This window comes from Anomaloglossus baeobatrachus, unplaced genomic scaffold (genome assembly GCF_048569485.1).
Source record: "Anomaloglossus baeobatrachus isolate aAnoBae1 unplaced genomic scaffold, aAnoBae1.hap1 Scaffold_2840, whole genome shotgun sequence".
Taxonomy (NCBI): domain Eukaryota; kingdom Metazoa; phylum Chordata; class Amphibia; order Anura; family Aromobatidae; genus Anomaloglossus; species Anomaloglossus baeobatrachus.
This window is the reverse complement of record NW_027442309.1, coordinates 35,762-50,351: the sequence shown is the minus strand read 5'-3', so window position 1 is coordinate 50,351 and position 14,590 is coordinate 35,762. Positions and strand designations below refer to the sequence as shown.

The 14,590-nt window shown below is 46.3% G+C and overlaps 10 non-coding genes across 10 annotated transcripts; all 10 read right to left on the bottom strand.

Annotated features, from left to right (window-relative positions):
• Window positions 1-140: 140 nt before the first annotated feature.
• On the bottom strand, window positions 141-331 carry LOC142266318 (U2 spliceosomal RNA). The gene has a single exon (XR_012732421.1). It is a non-coding gene; the product is annotated as a U2 spliceosomal RNA (small nuclear RNA).
• A 1,387-nt stretch (window positions 332-1,718) lies between these two features.
• On the bottom strand, window positions 1,719-1,909 carry LOC142266317 (U2 spliceosomal RNA). Its single transcript, XR_012732420.1, has one exon. It is a non-coding gene; the product is annotated as a U2 spliceosomal RNA (small nuclear RNA).
• Window positions 1,910-3,296: 1,387 nt separating this feature from the next.
• On the bottom strand, window positions 3,297-3,487 carry LOC142266316 (U2 spliceosomal RNA). Its single transcript, XR_012732419.1, has one exon. It is a non-coding gene; the product is annotated as a U2 spliceosomal RNA (small nuclear RNA).
• A 1,387-nt stretch (window positions 3,488-4,874) lies between these two features.
• On the bottom strand, window positions 4,875-5,065 carry LOC142266315 (U2 spliceosomal RNA). Its single transcript, XR_012732418.1, has one exon. It is a non-coding gene; the product is annotated as a U2 spliceosomal RNA (small nuclear RNA).
• Window positions 5,066-6,452: 1,387 nt separating this feature from the next.
• Window positions 6,453-6,643, bottom strand: LOC142266312 (U2 spliceosomal RNA). The gene has a single exon (XR_012732416.1). It is a non-coding gene; the product is annotated as a U2 spliceosomal RNA (small nuclear RNA).
• Window positions 6,644-8,030: 1,387 nt separating this feature from the next.
• Window positions 8,031-8,221, bottom strand: LOC142266311 (U2 spliceosomal RNA). The gene has a single exon (XR_012732415.1). It is a non-coding gene; the product is annotated as a U2 spliceosomal RNA (small nuclear RNA).
• Window positions 8,222-9,608: 1,387 nt separating this feature from the next.
• Window positions 9,609-9,799, bottom strand: LOC142266310 (U2 spliceosomal RNA). Its single transcript, XR_012732414.1, has one exon. It is a non-coding gene; the product is annotated as a U2 spliceosomal RNA (small nuclear RNA).
• Window positions 9,800-11,186: 1,387 nt separating this feature from the next.
• LOC142266309 (U2 spliceosomal RNA) lies at window positions 11,187-11,377 on the bottom strand. Its single transcript, XR_012732413.1, has one exon. It is a non-coding gene; the product is annotated as a U2 spliceosomal RNA (small nuclear RNA).
• Window positions 11,378-12,764: 1,387 nt separating this feature from the next.
• On the bottom strand, window positions 12,765-12,955 carry LOC142266308 (U2 spliceosomal RNA). Its single transcript, XR_012732412.1, has one exon. It is a non-coding gene; the product is annotated as a U2 spliceosomal RNA (small nuclear RNA).
• Window positions 12,956-14,342: 1,387 nt separating this feature from the next.
• On the bottom strand, window positions 14,343-14,533 carry LOC142266307 (U2 spliceosomal RNA). Its single transcript, XR_012732411.1, has one exon. It is a non-coding gene; the product is annotated as a U2 spliceosomal RNA (small nuclear RNA).
• Window positions 14,534-14,590: the final 57 nt, after the last annotated feature.

Below are 14,590 nucleotides of genomic sequence, written 5' to 3'. Positions count from 1 at the left end.
TAAAAAACAAAAGGAGGAAGTGTGAAAAGTGAATGGGCCAAATTGAGGTGCATATGAAGACGTATGCTTTCTTCCAATTCATTAAATCGGGCTAATATGAATCAGGTGAATTGAGTTCTGCTTTTGGAAACTGGGTTAAGAAGGGGTGCACCGTTCCTGGAGGTACTGCAATACCAGGTCAATGCGTGGAGTGGACAGAGCAAGCTCTTTTTCCATCTCCCTGTTCTAAAAATCCATTTAATATATGGTCCCCAGATAGGGGACGTATCAGATATTAAACTGATAAGAACAGATACTACACTTGATCTTAGCCAAAAGGCCGAGAAGCGATAACCAGAATTGGTTTGGGCCTCGAGTGGCACCCTGGCCTATGCCGGACACATCTTAGGGAGAGAGAGCGAGAGGGAGACAAACCCACGCCTACACAAGACATTTTGTCACCCAAGCCAACCCTTGAAAAGGCTGCTTTGCAGAGCCAAAACAAGAAGAATGGTGCGTTTTGCAGCCGCCGCCCACTGCAATGAATCTGAATAACTCCTCCTTTAGGGCGCAAGCAACTCCCCTCCCCCTTGCAGTCTTTCCAATTCACGATACAAAAAGACGGACAGGACAGGTTGCCTGACTTTCCGTCACTGCCACCCTTTGCCATCCTTACCCGTAGAAAGCCCTTTCATCATCCCCAAACCCTAATCTTTTCCCTTTCCTTCCCAGCCCCCAAACCCTGCCCTCTGTACCTTTCTCACCACCCGCTTCCCTTCTCCTGTCATCCCCCTACCACCCGGGAAAAAAAGAGATTGCCCCCTCCTTCCACTAGCCCACCCTCCCACCCAAAGAACAACTTCTTCTGCGCAGCTTGTTTTCTAGGCAGCAGCGCTATTGTGATGTCATCGGGGGGCATTGTGACAAGCCGCCAGTGTTCCGTCTCTTCATGTTGTGCACAGTTCAAACGGAAAATACATCAACAGGCAGACTACAGAAAAGCTTACTATCAAAGGTTAGAGGGGGGCTTTCTCAGAGGGCTTTTTACAGTTTTTCTATTCCCAATTAGCCGTTTAAGTGTACTTATTGAAAGTAGTAATTCTTTCATAGGCCGCCCTTTCTTAGTATTTGACGTTCCTTATATTGCGGTATGAGGCTTCGCAGTAGGTTGCAAACATTCATCACCCATGACTGTCCCCAATTGAGCTCAGAAGCTCAATGTCTATCATGACCTCTCTTTTAGAATGTCCAAGAGCAAGCAAACTATTCCTCCAGGAGAGGGCGCCAACAGACTACTAAAGAGATCATCATTACTCAAAGAAAACCCCAAAAACCAATGCATGATAGGAATAAACAGGTAACTTTCTTTGGAGTGGAAGCGGAGAGATCGCACCAGATGCCAATTCTAGATGTTATCACACCTGTGGTCACTGCAGCAGCAGGTGAATCCACTTTGTCCAAAAGGGATCTATTCCATTCAATTGCAAATGATCTAGATAAGACAGAGAACTGCAGCACGGGGACATAGCCGAGTTGGTCAGGTTGAGTGGTGATGAGTTTGCTATTTGGATGAATAAAGAAAGTCAAAAGTGTGAAAGATAAAAAACAAAAGGAGGAAGTGTGAAAAGTGAATGGGCCAAATTGAGGTGCATATGAAGACGTATGCTTTCTTCCAATTCATTAAATCGGGCTAATATGAATCAGGTGAATTGAGTTCTGCTTTTGGAAACTGGGTTAAGAAGGGGTGCACCGTTCCTGGAGGTACTGCAATACCAGGTCAATGCGTGGAGTGGACAGAGCAAGCTCTTTTTCCATCTCCCTGTTCTAAAAATCCATTTAATATATGGTCCCCAGATAGGGGACGTATCAGATATTAAACTGATAAGAACAGATACTACACTTGATCTTAGCCAAAAGGCCGAGAAGCGATAACCAGAATTGGTTTGGGCCTCGAGTGGCACCCTGGCCTATGCCGGACACATCTTAGGGAGAGAGAGCGAGAGGGAGACAAACCCACGCCTACACAAGACATTTTGTCACCCAAGCCAACCCTTGAAAAGGCTGCTTTGCAGAGCCAAAACAAGAAGAATGGTGCGTTTTGCAGCCGCCGCCCACTGCAATGAATCTGAATAACTCCTCCTTTAGGGCGCAAGCAACTCCCCTCCCCCTTGCAGTCTTTCCAATTCACGATACAAAAAGACGGACAGGACAGGTTGCCTGACTTTCCGTCACTGCCACCCTTTGCCATCCTTACCCGTAGAAAGCCCTTTCATCATCCCCAAACCCTAATCTTTTCCCTTTCCTTCCCAGCCCCCAAACCCTGCCCTCTGTACCTTTCTCACCACCCGCTTCCCTTCTCCTGTCATCCCCCTACCACCCGGGAAAAAAAGAGATTGCCCCCTCCTTCCACTAGCCCACCCTCCCACCCAAAGAACAACTTCTTCTGCGCAGCTTGTTTTCTAGGCAGCAGCGCTATTGTGATGTCATCGGGGGGCATTGTGACAAGCCGCCAGTGTTCCGTCTCTTCATGTTGTGCACAGTTCAAACGGAAAATACATCAACAGGCAGACTACAGAAAAGCTTACTATCAAAGGTTAGAGGGGGGCTTTCTCAGAGGGCTTTTTACAGTTTTTCTATTCCCAATTAGCCGTTTAAGTGTACTTATTGAAAGTAGTAATTCTTTCATAGGCCGCCCTTTCTTAGTATTTGACGTTCCTTATATTGCGGTATGAGGCTTCGCAGTAGGTTGCAAACATTCATCACCCATGACTGTCCCCAATTGAGCTCAGAAGCTCAATGTCTATCATGACCTCTCTTTTAGAATGTCCAAGAGCAAGCAAACTATTCCTCCAGGAGAGGGCGCCAACAGACTACTAAAGAGATCATCATTACTCAAAGAAAACCCCAAAAACCAATGCATGATAGGAATAAACAGGTAACTTTCTTTGGAGTGGAAGCGGAGAGATCGCACCAGATGCCAATTCTAGATGTTATCACACCTGTGGTCACTGCAGCAGCAGGTGAATCCACTTTGTCCAAAAGGGATCTATTCCATTCAATTGCAAATGATCTAGATAAGACAGAGAACTGCAGCACGGGGACATAGCCGAGTTGGTCAGGTTGAGTGGTGATGAGTTTGCTATTTGGATGAATAAAGAAAGTCAAAAGTGTGAAAGATAAAAAACAAAAGGAGGAAGTGTGAAAAGTGAATGGGCCAAATTGAGGTGCATATGAAGACGTATGCTTTCTTCCAATTCATTAAATCGGGCTAATATGAATCAGGTGAATTGAGTTCTGCTTTTGGAAACTGGGTTAAGAAGGGGTGCACCGTTCCTGGAGGTACTGCAATACCAGGTCAATGCGTGGAGTGGACAGAGCAAGCTCTTTTTCCATCTCCCTGTTCTAAAAATCCATTTAATATATGGTCCCCAGATAGGGGACGTATCAGATATTAAACTGATAAGAACAGATACTACACTTGATCTTAGCCAAAAGGCCGAGAAGCGATAACCAGAATTGGTTTGGGCCTCGAGTGGCACCCTGGCCTATGCCGGACACATCTTAGGGAGAGAGAGCGAGAGGGAGACAAACCCACGCCTACACAAGACATTTTGTCACCCAAGCCAACCCTTGAAAAGGCTGCTTTGCAGAGCCAAAACAAGAAGAATGGTGCGTTTTGCAGCCGCCGCCCACTGCAATGAATCTGAATAACTCCTCCTTTAGGGCGCAAGCAACTCCCCTCCCCCTTGCAGTCTTTCCAATTCACGATACAAAAAGACGGACAGGACAGGTTGCCTGACTTTCCGTCACTGCCACCCTTTGCCATCCTTACCCGTAGAAAGCCCTTTCATCATCCCCAAACCCTAATCTTTTCCCTTTCCTTCCCAGCCCCCAAACCCTGCCCTCTGTACCTTTCTCACCACCCGCTTCCCTTCTCCTGTCATCCCCCTACCACCCGGGAAAAAAAGAGATTGCCCCCTCCTTCCACTAGCCCACCCTCCCACCCAAAGAACAACTTCTTCTGCGCAGCTTGTTTTCTAGGCAGCAGCGCTATTGTGATGTCATCGGGGGGCATTGTGACAAGCCGCCAGTGTTCCGTCTCTTCATGTTGTGCACAGTTCAAACGGAAAATACATCAACAGGCAGACTACAGAAAAGCTTACTATCAAAGGTTAGAGGGGGGCTTTCTCAGAGGGCTTTTTACAGTTTTTCTATTCCCAATTAGCCGTTTAAGTGTACTTATTGAAAGTAGTAATTCTTTCATAGGCCGCCCTTTCTTAGTATTTGACGTTCCTTATATTGCGGTATGAGGCTTCGCAGTAGGTTGCAAACATTCATCACCCATGACTGTCCCCAATTGAGCTCAGAAGCTCAATGTCTATCATGACCTCTCTTTTAGAATGTCCAAGAGCAAGCAAACTATTCCTCCAGGAGAGGGCGCCAACAGACTACTAAAGAGATCATCATTACTCAAAGAAAACCCCAAAAACCAATGCATGATAGGAATAAACAGGTAACTTTCTTTGGAGTGGAAGCGGAGAGATCGCACCAGATGCCAATTCTAGATGTTATCACACCTGTGGTCACTGCAGCAGCAGGTGAATCCACTTTGTCCAAAAGGGATCTATTCCATTCAATTGCAAATGATCTAGATAAGACAGAGAACTGCAGCACGGGGACATAGCCGAGTTGGTCAGGTTGAGTGGTGATGAGTTTGCTATTTGGATGAATAAAGAAAGTCAAAAGTGTGAAAGATAAAAAACAAAAGGAGGAAGTGTGAAAAGTGAATGGGCCAAATTGAGGTGCATATGAAGACGTATGCTTTCTTCCAATTCATTAAATCGGGCTAATATGAATCAGGTGAATTGAGTTCTGCTTTTGGAAACTGGGTTAAGAAGGGGTGCACCGTTCCTGGAGGTACTGCAATACCAGGTCAATGCGTGGAGTGGACAGAGCAAGCTCTTTTTCCATCTCCCTGTTCTAAAAATCCATTTAATATATGGTCCCCAGATAGGGGACGTATCAGATATTAAACTGATAAGAACAGATACTACACTTGATCTTAGCCAAAAGGCCGAGAAGCGATAACCAGAATTGGTTTGGGCCTCGAGTGGCACCCTGGCCTATGCCGGACACATCTTAGGGAGAGAGAGCGAGAGGGAGACAAACCCACGCCTACACAAGACATTTTGTCACCCAAGCCAACCCTTGAAAAGGCTGCTTTGCAGAGCCAAAACAAGAAGAATGGTGCGTTTTGCAGCCGCCGCCCACTGCAATGAATCTGAATAACTCCTCCTTTAGGGCGCAAGCAACTCCCCTCCCCCTTGCAGTCTTTCCAATTCACGATACAAAAAGACGGACAGGACAGGTTGCCTGACTTTCCGTCACTGCCACCCTTTGCCATCCTTACCCGTAGAAAGCCCTTTCATCATCCCCAAACCCTAATCTTTTCCCTTTCCTTCCCAGCCCCCAAACCCTGCCCTCTGTACCTTTCTCACCACCCGCTTCCCTTCTCCTGTCATCCCCCTACCACCCGGGAAAAAAAGAGATTGCCCCCTCCTTCCACTAGCCCACCCTCCCACCCAAAGAACAACTTCTTCTGCGCAGCTTGTTTTCTAGGCAGCAGCGCTATTGTGATGTCATCGGGGGGCATTGTGACAAGCCGCCAGTGTTCCGTCTCTTCATGTTGTGCACAGTTCAAACGGAAAATACATCAACAGGCAGACTACAGAAAAGCTTACTATCAAAGGTTAGAGGGGGGCTTTCTCAGAGGGCTTTTTACAGTTTTTCTATTCCCAATTAGCCGTTTAAGTGTACTTATTGAAAGTAGTAATTCTTTCATAGGCCGCCCTTTCTTAGTATTTGACGTTCCTTATATTGCGGTATGAGGCTTCGCAGTAGGTTGCAAACATTCATCACCCATGACTGTCCCCAATTGAGCTCAGAAGCTCAATGTCTATCATGACCTCTCTTTTAGAATGTCCAAGAGCAAGCAAACTATTCCTCCAGGAGAGGGCGCCAACAGACTACTAAAGAGATCATCATTACTCAAAGAAAACCCCAAAAACCAATGCATGATAGGAATAAACAGGTAACTTTCTTTGGAGTGGAAGCGGAGAGATCGCACCAGATGCCAATTCTAGATGTTATCACACCTGTGGTCACTGCAGCAGCAGGTGAATCCACTTTGTCCAAAAGGGATCTATTCCATTCAATTGCAAATGATCTAGATAAGACAGAGAACTGCAGCACGGGGACATAGCCGAGTTGGTCAGGTTGAGTGGTGATGAGTTTGCTATTTGGATGAATAAAGAAAGTCAAAAGTGTGAAAGATAAAAAACAAAAGGAGGAAGTGTGAAAAGTGAATGGGCCAAATTGAGGTGCATATGAAGACGTATGCTTTCTTCCAATTCATTAAATCGGGCTAATATGAATCAGGTGAATTGAGTTCTGCTTTTGGAAACTGGGTTAAGAAGGGGTGCACCGTTCCTGGAGGTACTGCAATACCAGGTCAATGCGTGGAGTGGACAGAGCAAGCTCTTTTTCCATCTCCCTGTTCTAAAAATCCATTTAATATATGGTCCCCAGATAGGGGACGTATCAGATATTAAACTGATAAGAACAGATACTACACTTGATCTTAGCCAAAAGGCCGAGAAGCGATAACCAGAATTGGTTTGGGCCTCGAGTGGCACCCTGGCCTATGCCGGACACATCTTAGGGAGAGAGAGCGAGAGGGAGACAAACCCACGCCTACACAAGACATTTTGTCACCCAAGCCAACCCTTGAAAAGGCTGCTTTGCAGAGCCAAAACAAGAAGAATGGTGCGTTTTGCAGCCGCCGCCCACTGCAATGAATCTGAATAACTCCTCCTTTAGGGCGCAAGCAACTCCCCTCCCCCTTGCAGTCTTTCCAATTCACGATACAAAAAGACGGACAGGACAGGTTGCCTGACTTTCCGTCACTGCCACCCTTTGCCATCCTTACCCGTAGAAAGCCCTTTCATCATCCCCAAACCCTAATCTTTTCCCTTTCCTTCCCAGCCCCCAAACCCTGCCCTCTGTACCTTTCTCACCACCCGCTTCCCTTCTCCTGTCATCCCCCTACCACCCGGGAAAAAAAGAGATTGCCCCCTCCTTCCACTAGCCCACCCTCCCACCCAAAGAACAACTTCTTCTGCGCAGCTTGTTTTCTAGGCAGCAGCGCTATTGTGATGTCATCGGGGGGCATTGTGACAAGCCGCCAGTGTTCCGTCTCTTCATGTTGTGCACAGTTCAAACGGAAAATACATCAACAGGCAGACTACAGAAAAGCTTACTATCAAAGGTTAGAGGGGGGCTTTCTCAGAGGGCTTTTTACAGTTTTTCTATTCCCAATTAGCCGTTTAAGTGTACTTATTGAAAGTAGTAATTCTTTCATAGGCCGCCCTTTCTTAGTATTTGACGTTCCTTATATTGCGGTATGAGGCTTCGCAGTAGGTTGCAAACATTCATCACCCATGACTGTCCCCAATTGAGCTCAGAAGCTCAATGTCTATCATGACCTCTCTTTTAGAATGTCCAAGAGCAAGCAAACTATTCCTCCAGGAGAGGGCGCCAACAGACTACTAAAGAGATCATCATTACTCAAAGAAAACCCCAAAAACCAATGCATGATAGGAATAAACAGGTAACTTTCTTTGGAGTGGAAGCGGAGAGATCGCACCAGATGCCAATTCTAGATGTTATCACACCTGTGGTCACTGCAGCAGCAGGTGAATCCACTTTGTCCAAAAGGGATCTATTCCATTCAATTGCAAATGATCTAGATAAGACAGAGAACTGCAGCACGGGGACATAGCCGAGTTGGTCAGGTTGAGTGGTGATGAGTTTGCTATTTGGATGAATAAAGAAAGTCAAAAGTGTGAAAGATAAAAAACAAAAGGAGGAAGTGTGAAAAGTGAATGGGCCAAATTGAGGTGCATATGAAGACGTATGCTTTCTTCCAATTCATTAAATCGGGCTAATATGAATCAGGTGAATTGAGTTCTGCTTTTGGAAACTGGGTTAAGAAGGGGTGCACCGTTCCTGGAGGTACTGCAATACCAGGTCAATGCGTGGAGTGGACAGAGCAAGCTCTTTTTCCATCTCCCTGTTCTAAAAATCCATTTAATATATGGTCCCCAGATAGGGGACGTATCAGATATTAAACTGATAAGAACAGATACTACACTTGATCTTAGCCAAAAGGCCGAGAAGCGATAACCAGAATTGGTTTGGGCCTCGAGTGGCACCCTGGCCTATGCCGGACACATCTTAGGGAGAGAGAGCGAGAGGGAGACAAACCCACGCCTACACAAGACATTTTGTCACCCAAGCCAACCCTTGAAAAGGCTGCTTTGCAGAGCCAAAACAAGAAGAATGGTGCGTTTTGCAGCCGCCGCCCACTGCAATGAATCTGAATAACTCCTCCTTTAGGGCGCAAGCAACTCCCCTCCCCCTTGCAGTCTTTCCAATTCACGATACAAAAAGACGGACAGGACAGGTTGCCTGACTTTCCGTCACTGCCACCCTTTGCCATCCTTACCCGTAGAAAGCCCTTTCATCATCCCCAAACCCTAATCTTTTCCCTTTCCTTCCCAGCCCCCAAACCCTGCCCTCTGTACCTTTCTCACCACCCGCTTCCCTTCTCCTGTCATCCCCCTACCACCCGGGAAAAAAAGAGATTGCCCCCTCCTTCCACTAGCCCACCCTCCCACCCAAAGAACAACTTCTTCTGCGCAGCTTGTTTTCTAGGCAGCAGCGCTATTGTGATGTCATCGGGGGGCATTGTGACAAGCCGCCAGTGTTCCGTCTCTTCATGTTGTGCACAGTTCAAACGGAAAATACATCAACAGGCAGACTACAGAAAAGCTTACTATCAAAGGTTAGAGGGGGGCTTTCTCAGAGGGCTTTTTACAGTTTTTCTATTCCCAATTAGCCGTTTAAGTGTACTTATTGAAAGTAGTAATTCTTTCATAGGCCGCCCTTTCTTAGTATTTGACGTTCCTTATATTGCGGTATGAGGCTTCGCAGTAGGTTGCAAACATTCATCACCCATGACTGTCCCCAATTGAGCTCAGAAGCTCAATGTCTATCATGACCTCTCTTTTAGAATGTCCAAGAGCAAGCAAACTATTCCTCCAGGAGAGGGCGCCAACAGACTACTAAAGAGATCATCATTACTCAAAGAAAACCCCAAAAACCAATGCATGATAGGAATAAACAGGTAACTTTCTTTGGAGTGGAAGCGGAGAGATCGCACCAGATGCCAATTCTAGATGTTATCACACCTGTGGTCACTGCAGCAGCAGGTGAATCCACTTTGTCCAAAAGGGATCTATTCCATTCAATTGCAAATGATCTAGATAAGACAGAGAACTGCAGCACGGGGACATAGCCGAGTTGGTCAGGTTGAGTGGTGATGAGTTTGCTATTTGGATGAATAAAGAAAGTCAAAAGTGTGAAAGATAAAAAACAAAAGGAGGAAGTGTGAAAAGTGAATGGGCCAAATTGAGGTGCATATGAAGACGTATGCTTTCTTCCAATTCATTAAATCGGGCTAATATGAATCAGGTGAATTGAGTTCTGCTTTTGGAAACTGGGTTAAGAAGGGGTGCACCGTTCCTGGAGGTACTGCAATACCAGGTCAATGCGTGGAGTGGACAGAGCAAGCTCTTTTTCCATCTCCCTGTTCTAAAAATCCATTTAATATATGGTCCCCAGATAGGGGACGTATCAGATATTAAACTGATAAGAACAGATACTACACTTGATCTTAGCCAAAAGGCCGAGAAGCGATAACCAGAATTGGTTTGGGCCTCGAGTGGCACCCTGGCCTATGCCGGACACATCTTAGGGAGAGAGAGCGAGAGGGAGACAAACCCACGCCTACACAAGACATTTTGTCACCCAAGCCAACCCTTGAAAAGGCTGCTTTGCAGAGCCAAAACAAGAAGAATGGTGCGTTTTGCAGCCGCCGCCCACTGCAATGAATCTGAATAACTCCTCCTTTAGGGCGCAAGCAACTCCCCTCCCCCTTGCAGTCTTTCCAATTCACGATACAAAAAGACGGACAGGACAGGTTGCCTGACTTTCCGTCACTGCCACCCTTTGCCATCCTTACCCGTAGAAAGCCCTTTCATCATCCCCAAACCCTAATCTTTTCCCTTTCCTTCCCAGCCCCCAAACCCTGCCCTCTGTACCTTTCTCACCACCCGCTTCCCTTCTCCTGTCATCCCCCTACCACCCGGGAAAAAAAGAGATTGCCCCCTCCTTCCACTAGCCCACCCTCCCACCCAAAGAACAACTTCTTCTGCGCAGCTTGTTTTCTAGGCAGCAGCGCTATTGTGATGTCATCGGGGGGCATTGTGACAAGCCGCCAGTGTTCCGTCTCTTCATGTTGTGCACAGTTCAAACGGAAAATACATCAACAGGCAGACTACAGAAAAGCTTACTATCAAAGGTTAGAGGGGGGCTTTCTCAGAGGGCTTTTTACAGTTTTTCTATTCCCAATTAGCCGTTTAAGTGTACTTATTGAAAGTAGTAATTCTTTCATAGGCCGCCCTTTCTTAGTATTTGACGTTCCTTATATTGCGGTATGAGGCTTCGCAGTAGGTTGCAAACATTCATCACCCATGACTGTCCCCAATTGAGCTCAGAAGCTCAATGTCTATCATGACCTCTCTTTTAGAATGTCCAAGAGCAAGCAAACTATTCCTCCAGGAGAGGGCGCCAACAGACTACTAAAGAGATCATCATTACTCAAAGAAAACCCCAAAAACCAATGCATGATAGGAATAAACAGGTAACTTTCTTTGGAGTGGAAGCGGAGAGATCGCACCAGATGCCAATTCTAGATGTTATCACACCTGTGGTCACTGCAGCAGCAGGTGAATCCACTTTGTCCAAAAGGGATCTATTCCATTCAATTGCAAATGATCTAGATAAGACAGAGAACTGCAGCACGGGGACATAGCCGAGTTGGTCAGGTTGAGTGGTGATGAGTTTGCTATTTGGATGAATAAAGAAAGTCAAAAGTGTGAAAGATAAAAAACAAAAGGAGGAAGTGTGAAACGTGAATGGGCCAAATTGAGGTGCATATGAAGACGTATGCTTTCTTCCAATTCATTAAATCGGGCTAATATGAATCAGGTGAATTGAGTTCTGCTTTTGGAAACTGGGTTAAGAAGGGGTGCACCGTTCCTGGAGGTACTGCAATACCAGGTCAATGCGTGGAGTGGACAGAGCAAGCTCTTTTTCCATCTCCCTGTTCTAAAAATCCATTTAATATATGGTCCCCAGATAGGGGACGTATCAGATATTAAACTGATAAGAACAGATACTACACTTGATCTTAGCCAAAAGGCCGAGAAGCGATAACCAGAATTGGTTTGGGCCTCGAGTGGCACCCTGGCCTATGCCGGACACATCTTAGGGAGAGAGAGCGAGAGGGAGACAAACCCACGCCTACACAAGACATTTTGTCACCCAAGCCAACCCTTGAAAAGGCTGCTTTGCAGAGCCAAAACAAGAAGAATGGTGCGTTTTGCAGCCGCCGCCCACTGCAATGAATCTGAATAACTCCTCCTTTAGGGCGCAAGCAACTCCCCTCCCCCTTGCAGTCTTTCCAATTCACGATACAAAAAGACGGACAGGACAGGTTGCCTGACTTTCCGTCACTGCCACCCTTTGCCATCCTTACCCGTAGAAAGCCCTTTCATCATCCCCAAACCCTAATCTTTTCCCTTTCCTTCCCAGCCCCCAAACCCTGCCCTCTGTACCTTTCTCACCACCCGCTTCCCTTCTCCTGTCATCCCCCTACCACCCGGGAAAAAAAGAGATTGCCCCCTCCTTCCACTAGCCCACCCTCCCACCCAAAGAACAACTTCTTCTGCGCAGCTTGTTTTCTAGGCAGCAGCGCTATTGTGATGTCATCGGGGGGCATTGTGACAAGCCGCCAGTGTTCCGTCTCTTCATGTTGTGCACAGTTCAAACGGAAAATACATCAACAGGCAGACTACAGAAAAGCTTACTATCAAAGGTTAGAGGGGGGCTTTCTCAGAGGGCTTTTTACAGTTTTTCTATTCCCAATTAGCCGTTTAAGTGTACTTATTGAAAGTAGTAATTCTTTCATAGGCCGCCCTTTCTTAGTATTTGACGTTCCTTATATTGCGGTATGAGGCTTCGCAGTAGGTTGCAAACATTCATCACCCATGACTGTCCCCAATTGAGCTCAGAAGCTCAATGTCTATCATGACCTCTCTTTTAGAATGTCCAAGAGCAAGCAAACTATTCCTCCAGGAGAGGGCGCCAACAGACTACTAAAGAGATCATCATTACTCAAAGAAAACCCCAAAAACCAATGCATGATAGGAATAAACAGGTAACTTTCTTTGGAGTGGAAGCGGAGAGATCGCACCAGATGCCAATTCTAGATGTTATCACACCTGTGGTCACTGCAGCAGCAGGTGAATCCACTTTGTCCAAAAGGGATCTATTCCATTCAATTGCAAATGATCTAGATAAGACAGAGAACTGCAGCACGGGGACATAGCCGAGTTGGTCAGGTTGAGTGGTGATGAGTTTGCTATTTGGATGAATAAAGAAAGTCAAAAGTGTGAAAGATAAAAAACAAAAGGAGGAAGTGTGAAAAGTGAATGGGCCAAATTGAGGTGCATATGAAGACGTATGCTTTCTTCCAATTCATTAAATCGGGCTAATATGAATCAGGTGAATTGAGTTCTGCTTTTGGAAACTGGGTTAAGAAGGGGTGCACCGTTCCTGGAGGTACTGCAATACCAGGTCAATGCGTGGAGTGGACAGAGCAAGCTCTTTTTCCATCTCCCTGTTCTAAAAATCCATTTAATATATGGTCCCCAGATAGGGGACGTATCAGATATTAAACTGATAAGAACAGATACTACACTTGATCTTAGCCAAAAGGCCGAGAAGCGATAACCAGAATTGGTTTGGGCCTCGAGTGGCACCCTGGCCTATGCCGGACACATCTTAGGGAGAGAGAGCGAGAGGGAGACAAACCCACGCCTACACAAGACATTTTGTCACCCAAGCCAACCCTTGAAAAGGCTGCTTTGCAGAGCCAAAACAAGAAGAATGGTGCGTTTTGCAGCCGCCGCCCACTGCAATGAATCTGAATAACTCCTCCTTTAGGGCGCAAGCAACTCCCCTCCCCCTTGCAGTCTTTCCAATTCACGATACAAAAAGACGGACAGGACAGGTTGCCTGACTTTCCGTCACTGCCACCCTTTGCCATCCTTACCCGTAGAAAGCCCTTTCATCATCCCCAAACCCTAATCTTTTCCCTTTCCTTCCCAGCCCCCAAACCCTGCCCTCTGTACCTTTCTCACCACCCGCTTCCCTTCTCCTGTCATCCCCCTACCACCCGGGAAAAAAAGAGATTGCCCCCTCCTTCCACTAGCCCACCCTCCCACCCAAAGAACAACTTCTTCTGCGCAGCTTGTTTTCTAGGCAGCAGCGCTATTGTGATGTCATCGGGGGGCATTGTGACAAGCCGCCAGTGTTCCGTCTCTTCATGTTGTGCACAGTTCAAACGGAAAATACATCAACAGGCAGACTACAGAAAAGCTTACTATCAAAGGTTAGAGGGGGGCTTTCTCAGAGGGCTTTTTACAGTTTTTCTATTCCCAATTAGCCGTTTAAGTGTACTTATTGAAAGTAGTAATTCTTTCATAGGCCGCCCTTTCTTAGTATTTGACGTTCCTTATATTGCGGTATGAGGCTTCGCAGTAGGTTGCAAACATTCATCACCCATGACTGTCCCCAATTGAGCTCAGAAGCTCAATGTCTATCATGACCTCTCTTTTAGAATGTCCAAGAGCAAGCAAACTATTCCTCCAGGAGAGGGCGCCAACAGACTACTAAAGAGATCATCATTACTCAAAGAAAACCCCAAAAACCAATGCATGATAGGAATAAACAGGTAACTTTCTTTGGAGTGGAAGCGGAGAGATCGCACCAGATGCCAATTCTAGATGTTATCACACCTGTGGTCACTGCAGCAGCAGGTGAATCCACTTTGTCCAAAAGGGATCTATTCCATTCAATTGCAAATGATCTAGATAAGACAGAGAACTGCAGCACGGGGACATAGCCGAGTTGGTCAGGTTGAGTGGTGATGAGTTTGCTATTTGGATGAATAAAGAAAGTCAAAAGTGTGAAAGATAAAAAACAAAAGGAGGAAGTGTGAAAAGTGAATGGGCCAAATTGAGGTGCATATGAAGACGTATGCTTTCTTCCAATTCATTAAATCGGGCTAATATGAATCAGGTGAATTGAGTTCTGCTTTTGGAAACTGGGTTAAGAAGGGGTGCACCGTTCCTGGAGGTACTGCAATACCAGGTCAATGCGTGGAGTGGACAGAGCAAGCTCTTTTTCCATCTCCCTGTTCTAAAAATCCATTTAATATATGGTCCCCAGATAGGGGACGTATCAGATATTAAACTGATAAGAACAGATACTACACTTGATCTTAGCCAAAAGGCCGAGAAGCGATAACCAGAATTGGTTTGGGCCTCGAGTGGCACCCTGGCCTATGCCGGACACATCTTAG